At 43.7% G+C, this 16869-nt stretch overlaps 1 protein-coding gene across 14 annotated transcripts in view; it reads left to right on the forward strand.

Moving 5' to 3' along the window:
- Positions 1-16869, forward strand: part of ANKS1B (ankyrin repeat and sterile alpha motif domain containing 1B) — a 403660-nt gene that overhangs the window by 310427 nt on the left and 76364 nt on the right. Inside the window, exon 1 of one of the 14 annotated variants that reach the window (XM_052667850.1) lies at positions 2844-2891. The exons of 11 other annotated variants lie outside the window; for them this stretch is intronic. The gene's annotated coding sequence lies outside the window, so the exon portion shown is untranslated. Of the gene's footprint in view, positions 1-2843; positions 2892-3163; positions 3224-3574; positions 3708-16869 lie in introns of those variants that run through there. 2 more of the 14 variants (XM_052667849.1, XM_052667848.1) reach the window with 2 other exon arrangements.

Below are 16869 nucleotides of genomic sequence, written 5' to 3' on the forward strand. Positions count from 1 at the left end.
ACAGGGCCAGGCCTCAGGGCTGTCAGACGGAGGCAAATCCAGGCAAGGTGAGGAGAAAGAATCATAGAATCATGATTGAATGGCCTGTGTTGAAAAGGACCGCAATGATCACCTAGTTTCAACCCCCTGCTATGTGCAAGGTCACCAACCAGCAGACCAGGCTGCCCAGAGCCACATCCAACCTGGCCTTGAATGCCTGAGGGATGGGGCATCCACAGCCTCCTTGGACAACCTGTTCCAGTGCATCACCACCCTCTATGTGAAAAGTTTCCTCCTAATATCTAACCTAAACCTCCCCGTCTCAGTTTAAATCAATTCCCCCTTGTCCTATCACTATTCACCCTCATAAACAGCCATTTCACCTCCTGTTTATGCACTCCCTTCAAGTACTGGAAGGCTGCAATGAGGTCTCCCTGGAGCCTTCTCTTCTCCAAGCTAAACAAGCCCAGTTCCCTCAACCTTTCTTCAAAGGAGAGGTGCTCCAGCCCTCTGATCATCTTAGTGGCCCTCCTCTGGACCTGCTCCAGTGGGAGAGAGTCTGTGCTGAAATCACTCCGATCTCTCTTAGCACAGTCCAACAGGCTGCACTCATGTCTGCCTCCTCACCAAGCTTCTGCATTCCTAAAAATGCCTTTTTTATCTCACCGTCTTGCTAGAAGCCTTCATTCTCTCCTAGGATTTGCTTGTTTTTACACACTTGCTTTCTTCACACAGAGCTGCTGCACTCTGCAATATGTTACGATCAATGGAAGTAATGAAGTTTATGGCAGGTACAGGAAATGGCTGGTGCTTCCACTGTGCTCCATTGCCACCATATTGGGCTCACGCTGACAACCTCAGTGTGTTCCTCTTCTGGCTTAGATTCCATTGAAGTACTGCTCCTAACTCAGAATGCTGACAATGGATCACATCCCATCTATAAGACAGACCAGTTTTCAATTTGCAGACGCGGATCACACAACCCAGGGCAGAGCTGGGACCATACAGGGAGCTTTCTTATCTGGAGACGCGGATCCAAGAGATCAGAAGAATTTGAGCAAATTGAAAAATAAGGCATTTTAAGGAAACACTGCCAAAGTGTGTTTTTAAAAGGCCTTCATTGCAGAACAAAAATGTTGCAACTTAGATTTAGTGCTTCATCATGCATAAAAAGATAAAATGTTGTGAAATGGTCATTTTCATATTTACAGCCTAAACCTTTGGAATTCTACTCAAGAAGCATTTCAAAATGTTTACTTTCAATTTTCTTTTTTCTCCCGAGTGAACTAAACTTTTGTATTCTGTTCTGCTGAGTTCTGTTCAGTCTTCCTGTATGGATTACATCAAACCCAAATAAACATGAGTCTGCATTTATGAGGTTGTAGAGAGCAATGAGAGCTGTGAGAAAAAGCAGAAGGTATCCAGACCAAATCAAAATAACTTTCCAAATCACATCTTAGGATGTACTCTTGAGTTAATGTTGGAGGTTTCCCACCGTTGATTTGCCAGGGTTAGTTAACCACAATCGCTTATGATACAGAAGCTTGCATTGCTACAAGCACGCCTTCCAACTCTTAAATAGTCAGCAGTTGTTGCTCTCTGTGCTGCATGGAGCCCCTTTGCTCCCAGGCACAGTGCTGTGCCCGGTGACAGCTCTGTGCGGCCGCAGTGAGCTTTGCCCAGAGGCAGGCTGTGCTGCACAGCCAATGCTGCCCATAACAGGGAGCCACTTATGAGGGCCATCAAACTTTTCCAGGGGTTTGTTATTGACAAGTTCATCTTATTGGTGGTTTAAGAAGGCTCTGAAGAAGGCTCACTCTAAAGAGCCTTGGATAGGGTTAAGCTGATGCACAGTTACCTGTGTTGAGGTTATGTATGAATACACGCAGCTGGGCATGCAAAGTGGGTGCATGGTATTTCTCAGTTCAGTTTGTGTGATGGCTCTGAGCTATTTGGACCACAGACTGGCAGTTCACGTGTGCATGAAGTTTGCATTGGCAATGACCCAAGGCAGCAGTGCCTGTTTGTGTTCATCCCCTTGCACTGAATCCCAGCACGGCAACTTGTGCGTGGCTGTGCCCAGTGACCTTCTTCATTTTTTTTTTTATTTTTTTTTTTTTTTTTGTCTTTTTAATTGAGCTCATTATTTCTTGGACAGCAGAAAAATCAGTACTGCTCTGGGCTTGGTGGCTCCAAGGCAGCTGGGTCACCCCTCCCGCTGGCAGCTCCCATGACCCAGTAGCAGGAACTAACCCATAAACCAACCGCTTCACCTGCGGAGCTCGGTAACATTTTGGGAGCTGGCAGAACACTCCTTGTGTCTGACCGTGCACAGCCACCTGGTGCATGGCTTCCCCAGGGTACGGCGAGTGCTGGGACCACCGCGGGGGCCGGGAAGTGCAGCTCCGGTCCCCGACGTGCGCCTAAGTTAAAGGAGCGTAGGGCGCTCTCGCTCGTGGCGTCGCTTTTATGGGGCAGCGCGGCGACTCTTAATGCGATGCGCGGGCTGAAGTAAACAGTACTGCAGGATGCTTATTTGCTCCTATTAGCAGTTGAACCGGCGCTCCGCTAAGATTTATTTAGACACCGGTGGTCAAATAAATAAATAAATAAATACATTTTAAGTGTGCTTTTGCCGGAGAGAAGCCGGAAAGCCGGGCACGGAGTTTAGCCGCTGGTTCCGCTGGTCACCGAGACCCGCACGCCGGTCCGGCCAGGCCCGGGAGAGGGGGGACCCACCGGCGCTCTGCGGGGAGCGCGGCGCTCCCGGCCCGCCCGCGCGGGTGGGCGCGGAGGAGCCGCAGGGCCCGCATCCGTCCATATCCATAGTAACGGCGGGGGCCGGGGGGAGGCGCCGCGGCAGCTGCCCGCCCGCCGCAGCCCGCGCGGCGCCGGGACCGCACCGAGCCGCGGTGAGCGCGCGCGCCCCCGCCCCCGCGGGCAGCGCGGCCGCGGGAGCGCGCGCGACCGCGGAAGGAGCGCGCGGGAAGCAGGGGGTGTCAAAGGGGGGGGCGCGGCGGGGGCGCGCGCGGCGGCGGCTGGACGGGGAGGGCGGCGGGGGCTCCGTTGTGCGTGGCTCCGCGGCGCTCTCCCTGCCTGACTCACCGCGGGGCGCGGGGAGATGCTCAGCGCCGAGGGGTAGCGGCTGCGGAGCAGACGCCGGCCCCCCCGCCCACCCCCCCCGCTCCGTTCCCTCCCCGCCCCCTCCGGGCTCGGCAGCTCTGCCCGCCGCCGCCGCTCCGAGGTGAGATCGGGAGGCAGGGGAGGGAAGGGATGGGCGAGCTCCGGGCGCGCACGGGGGGCCGGGCGCGGGGCCACCGGGCGCCGCCCCCGCCCCGCCGCGGAGCCCGGAGCGGGGGGCGGGGGACCGGGGTACGGCGAGCGCGCCCCGAGGGCGACAGCTTCGGCGGCGGACGCCGGGGAGCGGGCGGTGGGGAGGGAATCGCTGCGCCTGCCGCGACCGCCGCCGCCGATTATGTCAGCCCGGGCGGGCGGCGGCGCTGAGGGGCGGGCGGGGAGGCGGCGGCGGGGCCGGGGAGTTTGGGCCGCCGGAGGGACGCGGTGCCGCCTCCGGCCAGCGCTCCCCGAGCGCGCACCGAGCGCTGTGTGGCGCGCCGGGGGCGGCGGGGGAGGAGGCGGCATCGCGTGTGCTGCACTCGGAGCCTGCGGCGGCCGCCCCGGGATTGTGCCGGGCTGGGCGGCGAGCCCCGTCCCTGCTCCTCGGAGCTGTAAGTTGGCCGCGATGTGCCGCGGTCCGAAACTTGGAGTCGGCTTCCCGGCCCCTGCGGTTAGCGGTGGTCCACGGGTGGAGCGATGCGCTACGGCCGGGTACCAAAAGAAGGGGTGGGTGGGTGAGAAGCAGAAGTGTGCGGAGAGCAGAACCGCGGTGCGTGCCTCGGCATCTCGGGGGGCTCGCTTCTGGCAAACCCATCTCCGCGAGCTGTTCTTGTCGCATGGAAGGAAGGCATTGAGCGAGACAAAACGCTACCTGAGATTTCCGTTTGGCTCTCAATTCCGCGCACACGTGCGGTAGCGGTTTTTGCAAGGAATTTTAGCATGTGGATCGATGCGTGTTGCCATGTGCCTTGTTCCACGGGAATCCCTTCTGCTCTCTGAGCAGCTGCATTGTGTACCCACACTCTCGGGTTCCAGGTGTGCTCCGCTCCGTCGGCAGCGCCGGCGGTGATGGGGAGAGCTGTGGTGTCTGTCTGTGGCCGGATTAGTGGTAGCTTATAGGAAGGGGCCTTTAGAGAGCAGTTCAACTTCTGCCATTAGTGAGGCACAAAGTAGTGCTGGAGTAGACGCTGACGTGACGGGTAATAACTTGTTTCTGCACGTATTAAGAATCAAGCTGTCATCTTCTCTACGTGCCAAAATATAAAATGTAACAACCTGCTAGAAAAAGAACCTGAAGAATAAGATCCAGTCTTGTGATAATAGGGGCTTTCTCATGAATAAATACGAGTCCGAGTTGATAGTTGTTTGCCAGGTAGGAAACCTTGATCCCGTGGTGTCATAATTACTGTGTGGGTAAAACTCCATTCGGATGGTATCCTAAAAACCTCTGTAAATATCATGAAAAGCATGGAGTGTAGGTGATTTTAGCCAATGAATTTGGATCTGGCAATGCTTCTTAGCTGAGAACTCTCTTCCCTTCTTTTTTTTCAAGAGACGTAATACCAGCTACAGTCATGCAGTCGCCCGCAGAACCTCCTTGCCCTGGGAAGTTCTATTTCAAGAATTTGTGCAAGTGGTTGGCAGCTTAGAATTGTGAGAATTCGAGGCAAACTCTGCTTTTTCTGTAACAAAAGAGAAGTTCTGAAATTCATTCAGAGAAAGGAGATATGATAGGTAGGAAGAGATAAATGTATCCGGTAAGAAGGCGAACGAAAATATACTTTACCTATTATTGTACTTTGAAGGCATTTAAATGCAGTAAGTACCCTGAAACAAATTCAGAAAGCTTGGTGCTCTTTCTCTTGGAATGTCTTGAAAGGAAGGGGGAGTGGGAAAAAACTCTTCTGTGTGAAAGTGAGCACATAGAGTTAAAAAGGGAAGGCAGAAGATGGGAAAAGTAGCAACAGAGAACAGAGCTGTCGATGAAGCTACTACCAACTCTGAGGCTGCAGTGAACTAAGGAGAAACTGAGGGAAATCGGCTCTGGGTGAGAGTTTTGCTGCTGAGGAACTTGAGGAAGGAGTTACGACCCAAATTAGCCAGGATTTACCTTGCATTCCAAGAGTAAGATGTATTTTAATGTAGAAGTGATTCATGTTGACATTGGCTATTTGTATTTATTTCCAGCAGTCGAGAGGGTACAAATTGTGCTTTCTTGTAACAACGAATGGCTGGCATTTTGTTAAGGATCTTTGTATGTGTTTATCAAACGTTAGTGATAGGCGTAATGGTTAATAGGAAACTTCCACCTTGATTTAAGCAGACTGAAAAACTGCCAAGCCTTGGACTTACGATCTCTTGACTCTTAATCCCAAAAGATTTCGCTGTACGTGCAGACTGGAAATGAGAACAGCAATGAGCGAATGGTACAGTTCTGGGTTCAGTCTCTATTCATTTGTCAGAATTTCTACTCTGAGAGGTATGATATGGAATTACTTGCACATTTGAGAAAATGTTGGTTTACACTAGTTCACATTTCCAATGTTGTTTTCACAGTTGTTTGAGCTGCAGGCTTATTTTTAAGAAATCACAGTCAAATTCTGGAGAATAACACCTTCATGAAATTGTACCAGCCTGGCACTCTTCACAATCTGATACAATTTTTGTGTAGGCAACAGCAGAGAGCTGCTTTTATTTGATCTTTTAGTCAATGTGCCAACTACACCAGCTCGTCTCCAAGGTGGTAGTCTTGGTTCCCAGTATCAAAGGGTTACTATTGTAGGTAAACCTGGCTTTGATGAAGTAATCAAGCTAGGGAAAACATTTCCTTGTCAGTTTGGCTGCTGTCTCTATTGGTGGTTTTACTGTATTTTTGCCTTTGAAGAAAAAACCTAGGAGGCATGGTAAGTTTTGTAGTGCCTGAGCAAGCTAACTTGAATATTCTTGAGCACTGAGATTCAAAAAACTTATATTCAAAATCTTCATGTACTCTATTCTCAACAGTTTCGTTCTATATACTGTTGATCTGTTCCGTTATTTGAACCTTGACCTCCCAGAGGTCATCTTGGTTTTTGTGTGGAGACAGTGCAAAGTTGTTGGGGAATTTCAGTGGTCATTTTGTTTTGACACAGAGGCAGTAGTCTGGGGGAAGAAGAGATCTGTGTTGTTTTTTTTTCCTGACTTTCTGTTGATGTGTTCAGGACCAAAGCAGTTTTTCTGAAGTTCTTTCAGTAAATTAGAAAATGTCTCTTCCCCTCCTTAAATATCTTTCATTAAAAAAATGTATATTTCATTAAAAAAAAATATATTAATTTGAGTTTAATAAACTCTCATCAGCTTGAGCGTAGTGTAAAGAAATACACATGTTGACATTTGTTCTCCCTCACAATTTCTCCAGAGTGAAGTGTCTTGCCACACTGCAGTTGGTGCCTGTACCCAGCTTCACATTAGCTGCAGGTAACAGTCATTGTGCCCCGAGTAAGGGAGTACTACAGCACAGCAATCCTTAGCCAAAGGTAAATCGTTTGAGAGCTATAGCCTTTCTTCCCTGGAAAAAAAGAATAGGGATGTTGAGAGGTTCTGGCAGACCTGGACATTAGCCTACGATCAGAGAATGGAAGCTGTTCTCATTGTCATGGAAACACTGTAAGCAGAAAAAAAACAAGATCACCTCTGGTGTTCTTCCATTCCTTGATTCCTACCTTGAATCTCCTTGTAGTGAGTTATTTCTAACTCAGTTGGTTGAAGAGCATCTCAGGGAGTTCTGTAATGTCTTTCCTAAAGATGCCTAATGTCTGCCTAGTCCTTACCTCGCCTGTTCCTGTGGGGTATCGTGATGGGCAGTATTTCTGATACTTCTAGAGAAACTGCAGAAGTGTGCAGGCTGCTGTGTTATGCTGTCATGATGATATCTGTACCTTCGTCCCCGGCTCAGATTCCAGCATATGAGAACTGAGATCAGATTAAAGTCAAATGGCTGCAACAGCCTGACCAGGAGGAGAAGTAGTGAGCAAGGACAGTTGCTCTAAAGGTCTTCCAGAGACTCTAGCTTCACTTCTCACGTGGGAGCACTTACTACATATTACAAAGTGGTGTTCAGTGCTGGGACGTTTTTGCTTTGTGAACGGTTAAGATTTGTACTTTTTTTCCCCACGTAGACAGCCGACTTATTCCCAAGATCCTTACTGTGTGATCGCTGCTACCAAAAAGGGCAATTTTCCTTTGGGAAAACCAATTGGAAACTCCACCTAGTCCAGAACTAAGTAATTGCAATCATCCTCTTTCTTCTAAATGTACCTACATGCTCACTGATTATCAGCAATGCCAAAAATATATGTCTGATGTTTTTACAGCTTTTTGGTGTAGGGAATACCAAGTGACTTGTCTGAGGTTCGTTATGCGTAATTGGTTTGTTCTTCATTCTGTCTCTGATTCCTGCTGCAGTCAACAAAGATCTAAACTTTTTTTTTTCTGTTGTTTAGAACATTTTAAGTTGTAATACTGTAAAAAAGGTAAATTTAATGGTAGCTGCAGTAATAGCAAATGAAGCCAGCAGGGAGTTTTGCCTTTTGACAGGAGATTTTAGCCCATTGTTTAATTTCTGGAGTACTTTTTCCAGAAAGTACTTCTCTGCAGTGGGGAGTAATTGTTTAGGTTTCTTTAGTACATTTATATGTGATGAAACTTGAAGGTGATAAACGCTTTGCTTGTCGGATTGTGGATAGTCATGTGGTCTCTTCATTTAGTTGACTGGTCCTCTGGACTGCAGCCAGGAGTCAGGTCTTCAACACTGCTGGGTGTGCCTTCCTGGCCAGTTCATTGCTCAATGAAGTAAAGCTTTGCAAAGATTTCATTGAGTAGTAGTTCTTTTACCAGTGGTACACTGAAGATTGTTTATTTCTTCGTCATGTATCTGTGCAGGGAAGAAAACTGCCTTACATGTGGTATCTTTCTAAGCAACGTGATTGACTGTAAAAAATGCTGGTAAATTAGTAGGCCGTGAGAATGATCGGATGCAGTTACTCCAAATATAGGAAAATGCAAAGTCAATTTCAGTATTTTTCAAGATTTATCATATCGTACAAAAATGTATATGGATTTGTATTAGAAATAGCTAGAATTACAGAAGTTTTAAGGCTATAATGCATGTTGTTTTAGGCATTGTTTTACCCCCACTGAAATTGGTATGACAGCTCTCATTTTAAATAGATTCATTAAAAAGGTGCTTGTTGAAATAATTCAGGAATTTTCTGTTTTATAAAGTCTTTGATAATGTCACTTATTACATAAGGAAATACAATGGGTATTTATTATGTGGCAAATAGTTAAAATACTTGAAATTCAAGATAACCAAAGACTGGCTGAATGTATCCTTGAGAATCCTATAACAGATTTCTGTTATACAGTTGTTGTGCTTTGTTACTGCTTTTATTTCTGAAGTATGATTTCAGAGTTAGCTTTAAAATGTAGAAAAAATTGTACTTTGTTAATCATGCAGTCACCTTGCAAAGTCATTATTAATGAGCTCCCATTTGGTTTGTGAAACACCTGCATTATTATTATATGATAAAAACACATAAAACTTCAACGTTATGTACTAATATTTATACACCACTACTGAGGTAAGTGAATATTGGATTGAGTTGTCACAGAGAAAAGTACTTCATCAAAACCTAGGGGAGATATTATGTGATTCATTTGTATTTTCACTGAAGCTGTTACAAAGCTGAATGCAAGTTATTATTTTTACTTTAAAAAACAGGTGTCGTTCCTTCTCATAGCAGTAACAAGAAACAAGAATTCAATGTTTTTTGTAGATTTGTGCAAGTACTTCCCAATCCTAATCCACGTTATGCCCATCTGAGGTATCTTGGAAGCAAAGATTGGCTCGACAGAAGGCACGTTATAATGAGACTTCTGACCCTTATCTTCTTTTAAAATATGAAGTTTAAGAGATGCCCACAAGTTTGAAAATCAGAGTCACTAACCTTTTTTCTAGGGATTTCCCCACTGCATTTTAGTTTAATTAATTGACTTTTCATCCGAGTTTTACGTACCTGTGCAAAAATGGCAGTAAGTCTTTAATGTTGTCTGAACACATCTGCATTGCACTTCTTTAAACATGAGAGGATAGTAAGAGTACGAAATAGGACAGCTTGGATATTATGGTTATGAAGTTCAGTTGTTCAAAGAAGTGCCTTCATGACCTGTTTCAAAAATCAGCAGGCCCTTTGCCTGCACAAGATGCTGAGACTGCAGTATCTCTCGTTTTGGGGTCATTGTTTGGTGCCATGACTTGAGTGCAAACCATTGTCTGAGCTCAACCATCTCAACACACCACCAAATAGCTCTGTTCTTGCCCTTCAAATACTTTGTGTGTGCATTAGTCGCGATCACAGACAATACTTGTTTAGTGCTGTCCACATCCTGTTCATTTTTTATGTATTATAACCACCTGCAACTGGTGCAGGATATTGTTGGGGTTGATATAAATGAAATACACCTATACCAGCTCTATTATTTTCTATGCCCATTCCTGCTCCCTTTTGAAGGCTTTCTGTAGCCTTTTTTGTTCTTTACAGAGCTATTTGGGACTAAGCAGTAGGTATCCAGTGATGATATGGACAGGGAGCCATAGAGCAGAAAAGCATAATCTGCTCCAAAGGGGTTCATTCGGATATTTCAAACAAGGTTCTCAGTTGGTGTAAATTGCCATCCTGTCATCGATTTTATTGAGTGCACAGGCTGAAGACTGTGTCCCATGTATTTAGTCAGGAGTAATCCTGGTATCAAACTGGGAAGAAGGACAAGCAGTAAGAACAATAAAAATCAACCTCTATTGCTATGTCTAGTATGAGAACACGAAAACTGATAGAAGCCCCATAGACTCTTGCTAAAGATGATGTCTTTTGATGTGATTTTATTTACTTGTTTATTCATTGGCACTGTCTAGTTAATTGACTAGAACATCTAAGTAAATGAAATGCTGAACAGAAAAACTCAAGGCCAGTACTTTCTTTCTTTGTTGTCTAAAAATTGGGCTCTAAACTTCATAAATTCAATGTGATTTTCAAAGGGAGAGGTGCCTTCAGAGGAAGCATTACTACAGCTGATATTCATCTCAGTAAATGCCTGGTTCTAGAAATAGGAAACTGTACTGAGGCAGTCTTAATCTGGAAAGTTTGGCTGTAGAGTGTTCATTTTCCCTTTTGAACTATCTTTCATTAAATATGCCATGTTCTACAACATATGCAAGCAAGTGACCTTCCTAGATTGAAAATTTTGTTGAAATCCTTCGGTCTTCATATTACTGATAGCGCTGCAGGACTACTGCAATCAGAGTATTGGTAATGTTAATTAAAAATAAAGGCAATGTAAAGCAATGTATGAGCTGAAGAGTAAGACATATCCCCCAAAGTAATCATTATTCCTGTTTATATACTTGAGTGCATTTAGGTGGTGCTTTTTTTGTTGTTGTATGCACTGAAGACTGCTCTAGTCAATAAAAAGTTGGCAAGCTTCAGTATTTCTAAGCATGACATTAACTAGTTATTCTCACAAGGGAGGAGAAGAGGAGAACCTCTTCTGCTGACTCTTATATAGTGTGGTGTTGCACATGGGCAGTACCTGAGGACTTTTCATTGCCCCATAGCCATCCGCCCACAGTAGCAGAGCATGGTGGCTTGGTTTCATTGAGAAGTGATTCCCCAGATTGCTGCTCTGTGATGGTTGGTTAATCTGCTCTAGGACTGTTGCAAGAGAATTGCCTCTTTGTATCTGCAGAGCATAGCACAGAATCTGTTTATGGCATAGGAACTTTGTTTAAGGATATTTCTTGTACATAATGTGAATTTAGAAAGTCAAATACAAAATGACAGTCTTCCTTCCATGCTCTTACACTGACATGCACCCTGTTTTGAGTTACACAACATAGGTAATGGGATTTTCATTTGACCTTCATAATCTCATTATACCTGAAGGTACAATCCTCACTTTTGGTTATCGGTATATGGTGATGATTTTATAGTTTAATGGAAAACTGTTGATTCATGGAAGTAATCCTGTGTTCATGCATTATACAGAAGCTATATCTGCTGTTGTTCCTATTGCTAGGGGCTGATGCGTCACATTTATAAAAACATTATTTTCAGAATTTCTTTTTTCAGCTACCACAACCTGTTCTGGTTAAAACCCTGTTATGTTGATCCTGATGCAGTGATGACATAACTAAGAAGGTGAGGGGGCCAATTAAAAGCCAGTAACATCCCCAAAATTGTTAGGAATGTAGTCCTTACAAGTCAAGATCTCTGGGAGAGGTGGTAATGGCAAGTAAACAGTCACACCTACCATCTCCAAAGAGCTTCCTTAGCGGAGTGTGTGTGGAGAATCCCCATGGCTGATGATCTCCATCCCCATCACCATCCAGCTTTTGACCGTTCTTGTCATTCCTGCTTTCCCCACCTCAGCATGGGGCACCATAGAGATGATGGTATGCGTCTCCCTGCCTGTAGGAGGGAGTGGGTGGCTGAAGCTTAGCTGAGCCTGGAGGCATCTCCACATCCTACAGACTTGAACTGAGCAGTAGGGGGATCAGAAGTATAACTTCGAGTCATTTTTTGTCACATAGTGCTGCAGTGAGCAGAGCATCTAGTCCAGCAGTCTGAAAACTGACATACCCAAGTTTGAGGTAAAGATTTCTATGTTGCTGTGTTCACACACAGAGCAGTCTGAGTTTGGTTAACAAATGTGTGTGAATCTATGAAGCCATATTTGGAGGTATTTGCATAATTACTGAATTATAAGCAGTATTAAAAGAGCTGTCGTGCGTTATTATACTACAAAACCTGATATCTTTTGTAGACTATGACACATGGAGTGTTTTTGTTTATGCTTTTGACATATTACAAAAGATTGTGTGATGCATTCAGAAATTACATTGACACTATAGCGATCTCTGTCTCCCTTTTCTACGCAGCACTTCTTCAAAAAGAAAAATGTCAATTGTGATTTGCTGTAGTCTGAAAAGGGGTAAGATTTGAGATTGTTCATCAAACTGAAAAAATTTTTGAATAGGCTTTTCTGCATCTTGAAGTTCTGACAAAGTGGGCTTCCTCTTAATTCTACAATACATTTTCACTCTGTAAAACTTGGAAGCTCGGGACAGTCAGCTCGTTACATTGCAGACATAAGTAGTTGAAAAGAGGCAATTTTACTGTTGTCTGTTTGCATTCTATAAAAAAAAAAAAAAAAAAAAAAAAGGTGATGGTAGAAGGGAATAGAAACTTCGAGTCTGCAGGAGAGTTTCTAGATATTCCAGTAATTGGACTGTAATGATGGTTTAAGTGATTACAGGGTGTATTTCTGTTCTGGTATCTTCTTCTGCAGTTCAGAATCCAACAGGCATGTGTAAATTCAAATTTTGGTAGGGCTACTTTGAAACATACATCTCATGTTAATACTGGGATGGAGCTGTTTTACTTCTTGGGAAACACGACTCACAGAGTTCCACTTTTGAACATTCAGCAAAGATATTATACTTAAGTTTTGGATTGGCAAACTTATCTATGTTGCCTTACAGCCCAAGGATTCTGAATGGAGCAGTGATCCACCCTATGTACTTAGGAGAGATGTTTATACCTTTGCATGTTTGTCTCGGGTATGTAAAGTTTATCTACTTAACAGGAAGCATGCGTATAAGGGCAGAGGGCAAATTAGTTTTGTCAGAGGGCATCCCTATGGTGTCTGACATCAACTTGAAATGCAATATTCTTATTATTTAATGGAATGTCTAACCATTTCTGGAGCTTTTGTGTTTTGTATTGCATGTGTCTATAGCACTGCAGCACTTAATCAATGAGAACATTCTGGTAAATGATATTTGGTAGAAAACTTTTGCCCTAATGTCTCAGAATTTGAGTGGCTGAAGGCAGGTATTAAATGTGCCCACCATTTGTCCTCTGTTGCTGTGAAAGACATTGCAAAGTTAATATCTGTTTTTATTCAGCCATGGGGGATGAGACAGTGGGGTCTCTGAGATGTATTTTCAACCAAAGCAAATGCTCCTCTGTAAAATCACTCCAGTTGCTTTTATTCCCACGTTTCTATAGAAGATTAGAAAAGATTATGCTAGTCTGCTATGAGCAGCCCCACTGTTGATGTGTGAGTTTTGACTTTCTCATAGTAGTGATTCAAATGCTTCTGCTCACTGTAGTGAATCATCTGTCTGACGGAAGGATGTTTTCTACCAACCAAACCAAGACTCTTGTCAGTGATAGGGCTGATCGCTCCTTCAAAGTATAACAAATCCTACTGGAAAGCAAGAATACTTTTACCAGGAATGCTTGGTCCACGATGAAAGTGGAAATGGTGTTCTGGATGAAGTAGATAAGAAATTGAGTGAGGCTAATTTCAAACACTTTCATCCTAAACTATTGACCTCTTTTTAAGTAGTCCTGAATCTCTGTCAGCTCAGTAAGAGCCCACGACTTTCATCTGTCTGTTTAGGATAATACTATGTATGTGATTATTCTACAGTTAAGAAGTTTTTGAAGGATTTATTCCCTACTTGCTTTGCTGCCTGAACCATACCTATCCTAGGCGTTGATTGCAGTATTTATCAAAGCTACAGAGCCCCTGTTTGAGCCATCTGTAGGTAGTGGTTGTGCCATCTGTCACCAAGGACTGCGTTCCAGAGAGAAACAGTATGCATAGACTTCATCAGGCAAAGCCTGTAGGGTATGGTCTCTGATGTATGCTTTGTCTTTGTAGGATGTATAGGTAGTACTGAAAGAGGCTTATATATACACCACACCAGCCAATAAATCATCTTCACCCACAGAAATCCACTAGTTGTTTTAGGAGGTGAACTGTGTTACCTAGTTGCTAAAGGCTATTAGAACATGCAAAAATGGGCAAAATCTGTAGCAAAAGCTTCAGGAGACTTTTAAGTAGTACATAGTGCTTGGAGATAATTGTAAGGGCCATGCAAGATGAGGTGTCTTTGGGTTCAGGAGTATCATTTTCTGTATATTCTTGGTATGAATTAACAAGGATTACAACAGCAGCAGATGTTCAAGACAGCATGATATAGATAGTGTATACTTCTGTGTTATGATTAACTCAGCCAATATCCTTGTATTGTAAGATGTAGGTGACTTTAAAAAGTTTCAGCAGGACATTAACAACAGTTTCAGGAAAACTTTTACTACAGGAGGTGCTATCAGGAGCAGCATTTAGAATTTTGCATTGTATCACTGTGTTTAGAGATTATCTAATTTTTGATGAGCCACAGTAATCTGTGATAGACTCATAACTCTGAAGTGAAATTTGGGAGAATAACCTGCAGTGTCTTCAGATATGTCTCATGTTGGATTTGGAGGGAATGTGGTGACCTAGACAGTACTGAACGATAGCACAGTCACCTGCCAATGAAACCGTGGGCCTTCAGGACAGCAATTCTCATGTCTTCATATTCTCCCTACTTCACAAGCTTCTTGGCAATTCTTGCTATAGTGAAGGATATGTCTTCATACTGTGCAGTCATAGGGCCATGAACTGTTCTGTGTTTTTCAGTTTGGGATAGAGCATGGACAGGACATGTGTGAATAGCTTGAGGGTTCAGAGGCTGCTGTAGAATTGTCATGTCACTCCAGGCAGTAGCTCATCCTCACAAGTAGTACTCCTGAGCTCCCACTGCTTATATTTGACCAACACTATGTTGGCAACCTGTCAGAAACAGATGCGGAATATGAAACAATGAAGAGGTGGGTTTTGTAGTACATAAGGGCAAATTTGTACAAATGACAGAATCCTAAAACGAGACATCAGGAAAAGGTGCTACTGCACATTGCTGTGTTAAACAGGAAAGGAACTGATTTAGCATAAGCAAGAGGACTTTAAAAAAAGCCCTGTGATAGCTATTCCTATTCTAATACAGTTCAGATGTAGCATTAAGAGCCTGCCATGACTTATATATGTAATGCCTTTGTACTTATATATGCATTAATAAAATATTCCAAGAAATGCATAGCAAGAACATTGCATTGTCAGTAAGAAGTAATGCATGTTTAACCTAGACCTAGCTTCTGAGGATGCTTACGAAATGTGGAGGATCAAATATTTTATTTCAATATTGAATTTTAGGGAATTTGAGTGGATTGTTCTTTGTTCTTTATGGATGTTCTCTCAACGTGAAACCAAGGGGTATAATAAATACATTTTTAAACACATTTTTTCTTTTTTTCTCTTTTTTTTTTTCTTTTTTTTTTTCAATGTGGCAGTGACTTGCTCAGTTGCTAGGTAACAAGGTATGGCTTTATTTGCAGGAGCAGTAGCTCAGTTGATAATAGAGGCAATGATTTATACAAAACGCATTAATATAGACTGTAGCAGCAATAAAGATTATTGAAATCACCTATTCTTATATGCTCTGTGCCACAGAAAAAATATAATCAGTAGATTCAAATATTTCCTTCTGCTCTGTGCAGAAAAGGTGCTTAATTAAGAATGTCCAACTATTTAGAAAAGCAGCAGAATCAGTATAATTTAGGGATTGGTCTTAAAACGAGTAATCTGAAAAACAGAACGGGATGTAAAGTGTTAATGAAAAAGGGGGATTTATAAGAAGTTATTTCCCTAAATTGTCCATTCATATTTTTTTTTTTTTTTTTTTTGGCCTTTCGCAGCAACAATACGTTTTCCTCCAGAGATCAAGACCAATCCTGTCAGTCAGCAGGGCAGGAGCTGGCTTGGTCCCAGTGGCCCAGTGCCATCTCGGCTCTGCCTCCAAGCAGACAGCAGGTGGTCTGCAGGCCGCTCTGCCATCTCCTCTCTCACAGGCGTCTGAGATTCAGAATGGTCAGAGTTGCCTTCAGGGCAAATGCTGGTACCACCTGCTTCCACTTCTGGCACAGCAGCTGACTAGGTGCTGTGAGGTGCTTTGTCATCCGTGTCAAAAATGTTGCTGCCATTCATTTTTTCCAGTTTTGTTGGCATTTGGGAGAAGGAGGCACACAGTCCTTGTGGACTCCTCACAGTCCTAATACTCCCTTCAGGTCAGGTTACTCTCTTACGCAGTGCAACCAGGTAACACCTTCACCTTCTCCAGACCTCCTCTCTGTTATGTGAGATGTATCAACCACGTCTTGCTGCAGTTCATGGATCTTGGAAGACCATGCTTGAGTGTTGGGAGCGGTATTTTTGCCGTCATGTTAAACTTGGAGACTGATGGGAAGAAAGTTTCTTTGGCAGTAGCCAGATGACTGAATGTAGTACAACTGATCATGGTTTTAGTGGGATTCAAATTACTCTTGCCTTAATTGCTGAAACGTCCTTTCGCAATGTAATAATATATCACGTATGTAATTCTTCTGTTTTTAGAGCAAACATTGGTCTTTTTCCTTGATCATTCACATTGGTAGGCCTTTTCTGGGTATTGTTGGTTTGATGCATTTTTGCTGTTTTATTTGTTTGTTGTTCATTTGTTTGTTTCAAAGCAAGATCTTGCTTTATTTAAACAAAATTAAGGTAGTAGTTATCAACCTGATGGAGAGAAAGGTTGGCCTACTAGCCACAGGCAATGGGCAGACAAAAATAAGACAGAGATTGATCTCAGTTGTGCCTCGACACCTGCACTAACAGGGATTTACAGCTGTGGGTAGTGTATTATGCTGCTGCTTGAAAAACAGCTGTTATTTCCAGCTTTTATATTATAACCTACATGACATTTTCCCTTAGACCTCTAATGACTTCCAACACAGTCATTCACATAATCAG

This window comes from Tympanuchus pallidicinctus, unplaced genomic scaffold, assembly GCF_026119805.1.
Source record: "Tympanuchus pallidicinctus isolate F22 unplaced genomic scaffold, pur_lepc_1.0 scaffold8, whole genome shotgun sequence".
Classification (NCBI taxonomy): Eukaryota; Metazoa; Chordata; class Aves; order Galliformes; family Phasianidae; genus Tympanuchus; species Tympanuchus pallidicinctus.